We start from the raw sequence: 6,435 nt of genomic DNA on the forward strand, positions 1-6,435 counted from the left end.
ATGATGCTCTTTCTATGCTCTTTGATGGTTGATCTTTTAGACCGAATTGCGTGTCAAGCCTTGTGATGTTGAATGTTAATAATTATAGTCTTGAAGAGTTTTCATCAATTATCACATGTTCTTTTGGTAAAAAAATTACCATTTTTTTTATGAGGAAATTAAGTTAGCTCAAGGACTAACCTCTATAAGACTATTAGCCTGTAGAAAACACCAATACATTTGCATAGCATGCTAAGGAAATACCCCAACATAATGGGGGGTAAGGATTGAACCCCTGACCTCAGGGGCCAAGGGGAGCGCTCTACCCACTTGAACTAACTCCTATTCTTAAGAAAATTACCTTGTGACAAATGTAAAATTTACGGAGTTTTTTAACTTAAATTTTGAATTAAATCATTTTGTATTGTTTAATGACATAAAAAAAATTAATGAATTAAAAACGAAAGTACAATTTAATTGTAATACAACGAAACATAAAACAAAAGGCAAACATAAACTAAATTAAGCTTCATTTGTTCTTACATATTTAATGAAGAAAAAACAAACTATTACTTATTTCAAATGAAACTTGTCTTGAGCGATGGTCGGTGAGTTATATGTCTTGATCAAAAATACCTTATATGAGAGGGAACTTGTTGAGATACGATAGACAGATGATCATTAGAGATACATTGTTGTATCTCATTTAGGAAACCTCAATATCCACTACACGATAAATCTCAAAATCCTTGAATAGAAAATCCCCCCAGGGATTCTACTGATTTGACTAACAACGAGGTCACGTCCTTTAGTGAATTCTGACCCTATTGCGAGGGTATCCAGAGTTCAATCTCACTGGAGTGAATCTTGAAATGCGTGTAGATCAAAACTTGCCCGAAATCAAGTTGGAGGGCCTCCCACAATAGGCATTTCATAAATGTAATGTTGCCCGAAGTCGTCACGAGAACATCGATTGAATTATATTGATGGAACTCACCCAACTTACATATCTGAAGGTCCAACTTTGTGATCATTAAACTAGAAGATCAACGCACGATAGATCTAAATTGAAAACCTCCCTCATCTTATCCAACACTCAAACCCCTAAAGCTGCATAAACCAAACCATAAACCGTAGGAGCATTGGCTCGATTGACTAGGTTTCCTAGATCTTCCTTTGTCATAGGAAACCAAGAACCTTTTAATGCCCATCAATCACCAGTAACTACCACCCAAGCAAAACCATACACAAAATGACAAGGGTAATTGGATCTCGATAAACCTAAACTAAGGCTAAAACAGAGAACAAACACTAAATAAACTAATGAACTGATTACTAGATTCATAACACCATGTCGTAGATAACTTCCACTTAGGTTAATAATCAAAGTCAAGAAAAACCAACGAACACTACATCTTACTCCCCCGCGCGAGATGATATCTGGTTGGATCGATGACTTCCTTCCAAGCAACAACACTTGCTGCTGCTCCGGAACAACCCCTGGTCAGTACTAGTGCTCACACAGTGGCATCGACCGATGAACACAAACAGGGGAGGGGGAAAGGGAGACGCGGGGAAGGAGAACCATAGGGGGACAACGGAACACTGGGGAAGGGGAACCATAGGGGACGATGAAACACTTGGGAAAGGGGAGATGCACGAAACGGGGAAAAGAGGAATGGTGTGAGGGAGAGTAGGAGAAGGTGCAACTAACCGATGCTACTATTTAGAGGACAGGGCACTAGTAGAATAATTGCTTATTGCTGCGGTGATATTGTTGCGGTTTTACCCATATACATCAATATATAACGTAAAAAGAAAAGGAAAAATATAAAATAACCATATTGCTGCGGTTTCGGCCGAAAACCGCAGCAATATGGTTCAGACGAATTTTTTTTTGACTATTTGACCAAATAAATTGTTGCAATTTCTGGCAAAAACCGCAATAATATATTAAAATAATATAAAAAATTATTATTTGAACCTATTACAACGGTTCTTATAAAAAACCGCTGCAATAGGCTTTCAAAACTATTAATAAAGTAATCCACCTAGGGTTTTAAGCACTCCTCTCTTCCTCTCTCTCCTCTCACGCACGCCTCTCTTTTCCTCTCTCTCTTCAGTTTCATGTACTCCTCTCTTTCTCTCTTTCTCCACCTCTTTTCCTCTCTCTTTCTCCTCCCACGACCCGATGAACCCTTTTCTTTTCCTCAAACATTTCCATTTTTCGGGGGTTTTATTTATTTCCAACAACTCCCAGAATTTATAATTCTAGGGTTTGCTCGTAATCGCGAAATTCAATTCCTAGTGTAGCAACTCACTATAAAGATGGCATATTCTGCCAATCTAAGCCCTCAACCTCACCGCTTAATTTTCGCTGGCACAATTCGTCGAATAAAGCTTGAGAATTTTATGTCTCACAGTAATTTGGAGATCGAATTCGGCGATTATGTCAATTTTATCACCAGTTAAAATGGAAGTAAGTTTGTTTCTCCCTCCAATTCTCAATTTCAGTTCTAGAACTTTTTGCCCTAAAAGTTATTGAGTAAAATTTTGAAGCGGTAATTTCTTCCTCACATCAGTTCACGCACCCTCTCACTCTTCCTTTAACCCTCTCATCCTCTCGCGTAGCTTCAACCACGACCGTTCACTTGTCCGCCAGATTCAACGTTCATTTGTCGCTCGCAGACCGTTCTTCGTCGCAGATTCGGCCGCTCGCAGGCCAGATTCGGACGTTCGATGGCAACCACGACAAATTCAAAACTTCATCGCAAAGAGAGAAAAGGATCAGTTTCGTAAAGCCTAAAGCCAACGTAATGTGGTATTCAATTTTATTTTATTGTATAGGTTGTGATATGCAGTGCTTCATGCTATCTTAAATGAAAGATTTGAACAAGGATTTTTTTTTTGTTTATAGTCCAGATGTAGTGATGTTTTATTTTTTTTGGATTTATTTTATTTTTTAGAATGAATATAATGTTAGGTTCTTTATTTTTGTTTTTTTTTGTGTATTTTTCCTTTATATCTCTTTTTTTATTTGAGCTGAATATTTTTTGTAAGAGCACATCTAAAGTTCTTTATCATTACTTTGAATGTTGTGTTTTATTTTTTTTTCAGTATTTTTATTTTTTAAATTTGACGGTAAAATGCAAAAAAAAAAAAAAATTACTTGTACTAGTACCTATTGCAGCGGTTTTGACTAGGAACCACAGTAATAGGTTTAACATATTGATGTGATTTTAGCTAGGAATCGAAACAATATGTTGAAATATTGTTGCGGTTAAAAACCGCAATAATATATTATTTACCTATTGATGTTACGATTTTATATAGAGTTTTTCTCCCGTATTTATTTGCTAAAAGTTATGGTTATGGTGCTCTTAGGAGCCATTTGGTACTAACTCTCTCCATCTAGTTGTGGTTTGCTTTTTTGTATTGGATTGTAGGTTTTAGGGAGCTATTACCTACTTTATATGACCGCACATTTGGATTAGAGAGGTTGGATGCTGAGTTTCAAGATCCCGAGGATGCTGTTCGGGACTTTGAGCAAAGGACGAACAAGGAACGAGCATAATCTGACCGGCCCGATACAATCGGGCGGCCCAGCCCGATCGGGCGAAGAAGCAAGGTTCAACATTCTGTTGCGGGCCCAATCGGGCGATGGACGCCCAGTCGTGATTCGGTGTTCGCTCGATCGGGCGACGTGGCCCGACGTCGGGCGCCCCTGGCCAGCTGTTGCGAAACGGCTATGTTTAGCCCGATCTCATCGGGAGCCTTTGGTCTTGGTCCTGTTCCTCTGTTTTGGAGCCCGATTCCATCGCGCATATTTGGCCCGATCGGGTGACTGTCCGCCACACGTTTTAATGAATACGGGGCCGTTTATCGAGACTTTTTGCTATTGTTTTAGGGCTTGTATAAATAGAAAAATCAGAATTATTAGAAGACATCTAGGTCTTTATTATTAGTTTTCTCTAGAGGGTGTTTCAAGAACCTTAATTTAGTGCTTTGTGATTTCAATTCAAGAGCAAACCTTTTTCTCATTCGCAAGTTCAATATAATTCGGTAATCTTTCTTTATTACTTCTTCTATTGTTTGTTAATTAGATTATTTTCTTAGTTATTTGCCATGTTTTAAAGTATGAGTTTTTATATGACTTTGGTTATTGTTTTCATGATTATGAGTGAGTAGTTTATTATCTAGAATTGTGGGATCTATGTATCAATGAGGGATTGATAGATTAGTTTGATTACTTGTATTTCAATTGTTTCCTTTGATTGATTCTTCATGCTAGATTATAAGTTAGGCCTGATTTATATTTCTATTGTTGCAATACTGAATCTACTTCGAGAGGAGAGATATCCGTATAGGCTTTCAATTATTAGGCAAAGTGACCCTTGACTATGCGAGAGCGGCTGGGTGATCTTTGAGGGAGGTAATGTTCGAGAGAAATTACATGTGCCCTAGACAGTTGACTTACTAGGTGGTTATTATTTATCCCTGATTTCCCGAATTGTATGCATAGTGATCCATGATTCTAGTACTTTATTAATATATTTACACCTTTATATTCAGTTCTGCTATTGCTTAGTTTAGTACACAACCATTCATCTGATTTTAGTGTAAATATTAGAGTTCAGATAAATATATAACTTCTCCCTGTGGATTCGATCCTGACTTCCCTGACTACTAGTTAGTGGACCTTAGGTTATTTTTGATTAGGTGATACGACTTTAGCCTATCAAATTTTGGCGCCGTTGCCGGGGAGACGGTTTATTTTATTTTGTCTGAATTATAGTATTAAACTAACCTCTACTCTGAAGAACACCTGTTCTTTGGAGCATCTCACGTTTGTTTTAGTGTTTTTGGTGTATGAGCAGGAAATTGAAATCCCCAAATCTCATCCCGTTCGATCCGAAGATTGAAAAGACCGCTCGTAGACTCAGAAAGAAAACTAAACAAGCTAAGCTGTCTGCAGGGACACCCTCCCAAAAGACACCTTCTCCACCATCTTCCCCACACCAAGAAACCCCACCTCACCTATTACTCTCAACATGGGTGAGAATGTTACTCGAACCTTCAGAGACTAGCACAACACCATCTCCTATAACGTGCCTACTGGGGTACGGATGCCCACTATTGCTGCTACAAATTTTGAGATCAATGTTTGAATATGGTTCAGAACAATCAGTTTGCTGGGTTACCATCTAAAGACCCAAATCAGCACCTGCAGAGATTTTACAGTGTTGTGCTACTCAGAAGCAAGCTGGTGTTACTCCTGATGAGATGAAAATCCTTCTATTTGGGTTCTCTCTGCGCGATAAAGCTTTTTCTGGTATAATAAGCTGCCTTCCACCATCACCACCTGGCCAGAACTTTCCAAGATTTTTTATCAAGTGGTACCCTTACCAGAAAACTGCAGATATGAGACATGCCATAGTTACTTTACCCAAGATCCTGGTGAATCTCTATATGAAGCTTGGGAGCGGTTCAAGGATCTGCAGCTCTATGTCCTCATCATGGGTTGGACCAGTGGTACTTGTGTCAGATTTTCTACACTAGAGTTGATGCGATACAAACGGGGTAATTGATGGAGCATCGGTGGGTTCTTCATGGATAAAGCAATTGAGGAAGGGTATGAACTTTTGGAGAAGCTAGCATCTAATCAAGCATCTACTATTCGTTCCTCTTTGAAAAAGGGAGGTAAACATGATGTTGAAGCCATTTCCTTACTGTCTGGGCAACTAGCTGCTCTAACTCAAAAGATTGATTTGAAGTTAGGTAATGACTCCCCCCATATGAGTGTTAATGCGATGGCTAGTGCTTCTAACTATAATGTGCACCTATGTGATGCTTGTGGAATATCTGGGCACAACTCTCAAGAGTGTCCTGCGCTGGGAAATAACTGTGAGGCGTCAATGCTTTCCAGTCACAACCTAGGAACCAGTTCAACCCATATTCCAACACCTATAATCCTGGGTTAAGACATCATCCAACCTCTCATATAGGAGTACTAATGTGTTGAACCCTCCACCTCACCTCAACAACCATATCCGCCTCAACAACAGGGTCAACAATACCAACCTCCACAACAAGCTCCACCTGGTTTTCAGAGAAATCAAGCACCTCACAGCCTGCTCCTCTGCTGACCCAGCCATGACAGAGTTGAAGAATATGATGTTCCAGATGCGAAAGGGTTCAATGCTTTTCAAGCTGACACAAAAGCTCAACTGGAAAATTTGGGCACGCATAACAAGATGTTGGAGACTCAACTAGCTCAGTTGGCTAGTTCTTCTGCTAGTAGGCCACCTGGGGCCTTACCTTCACAATCAATGCAACCAAGGGACACTGCCAAGCCATCACTCTTAGGAGTGGAACACATTATGATGGTCCCCAATGCCTAAGGATGGTCCGGTTGAGCCAGAAAAAAATGCAACGTCTACTGAAACTTCGTCAGCT

General features: G+C 39.4%; 1 non-coding gene across 1 annotated transcript; it reads right to left on the minus strand.

Moving 5' to 3' along the window:
* Positions 1-5,390: 5,390 nt before the first annotated feature.
* On the minus strand, positions 5,391-5,502 carry LOC125492103 (small nucleolar RNA R71). Its single transcript, XR_007268550.2, has one exon. It is a non-coding gene; the product is annotated as a small nucleolar RNA R71 (small nucleolar RNA).
* Between the last annotated feature and the right edge of the window lie 933 nt (positions 5,503-6,435).

Source organism: Beta vulgaris, chromosome 7 (genome assembly GCF_026745355.1).
Source record: "Beta vulgaris subsp. vulgaris cultivar EL10 chromosome 7, EL10.2, whole genome shotgun sequence".
Classification (NCBI taxonomy): Eukaryota; Viridiplantae; Streptophyta; class Magnoliopsida; order Caryophyllales; family Amaranthaceae; genus Beta; species Beta vulgaris.